Source organism: Bison bison, unplaced genomic scaffold (assembly GCF_000754665.1).
Source record: "Bison bison bison isolate TAMUID 2011002044 unplaced genomic scaffold, Bison_UMD1.0 scf7180017864155, whole genome shotgun sequence".
NCBI classification, from domain to species: Eukaryota; Metazoa; Chordata; class Mammalia; order Artiodactyla; family Bovidae; genus Bison; species Bison bison.
Window position 1 is genome coordinate 1996477 of NW_011494727.1, and position 1061 is coordinate 1997537.

Consider the following 1061-nt stretch of genomic DNA (forward strand, 5'->3'; position numbering starts at 1 on the left):
GGGCTCAGGCGCCAGCCTCTATTTGAATAAAATTTCCTAGTAAATATCCCGAGGAGAGGCCTACTTCTCAGGCATGGATCCTCGTGGAACTGGCCTGGCTCCTCTCCCCACCACAGGCAGGGGTTTCCTGTCCCACGGGAGACCTGGGGCAGGAGAGGGGCCTGGGCCAGAGTGTGTGTGTCAGGGGTGGGGTGGGGGGTATGGCACTTTCAGTGTGGGACTCAGGTTCTCCCCAGCAAAGCCTATCTTGATTCAGTTAGGCCCCACCAGAGGCCTCAGCCCTACAGCTGCTGGCCTAGGTGCTTCAGCCAAGGGACACCCTGAGCAACTGGACCCCGGGCCATCGCTCTCCACCCAGCTGCAGCCAAGGCCTATGGCGGAGGAAGTAAGTGCTCAGCTGCTTCCACTCTGGGGCTTCATCTGTCCCACCCCTGGGGCTTGTTGCCAGCTACTGTCCCTTCCACACCTCCTAAACCCCTCGGGAGATTGCCTTTGGGCAGCTAGAGCAGGCAGGACACCATGTGGGCACATAACTCTCCCCATCCTTCACCCCCGCCCCATCCTGGATGCAGCCCCGCAGTCCTAGGAAGAATATCACACACTGGAGACCAGGTCTGGTTTGCATAGTCTGCACGTTTAATCACTTTAAAACCTCTAACATTATCTCGTGTCCATTAAATAGAACCAACAATGCTGGGCCTGTTTAAATTACAAGAAAAAAAAAATCACTGTGCACCAACCCAGTATCTTACAAAACCAGCTGGGCTGGCCACGGGAGGGTGGGGGTAGGTGTGGGAAGAGGAGGGGGCACCTCTGGGCAGGTGGCTGGGTGCCAGGAGGGGCTGGGGGAGAGAAAGAAAAGGGAGCTCCCAAATGGGAGGGGACTGATTGTCCTAATGGGAGGGGTGCAAAAGGCACGTCAGAAGAGGGAGACATGGGGGGCAGGACAGGTCAGTGCTTTCTCCACCAGGGCACAGTGTTGGAGGGGGCTCGGTGCCACTGCCTGCCCACCCCTGGCACTTGGAGAACTAGTGACCCATGAGCCCTTGGCACGACGAGCC

General features: G+C 58.0%; 1 protein-coding gene across 1 annotated transcript in view; it reads right to left on the bottom strand.

The window, feature by feature from the left end:
- FURIN (furin (paired basic amino acid cleaving enzyme)) overlaps positions 1-1061 on the bottom strand; it is a 10062-nt gene that overhangs the window by 1328 nt on the left and 7673 nt on the right. The window lies entirely within an intron of this gene.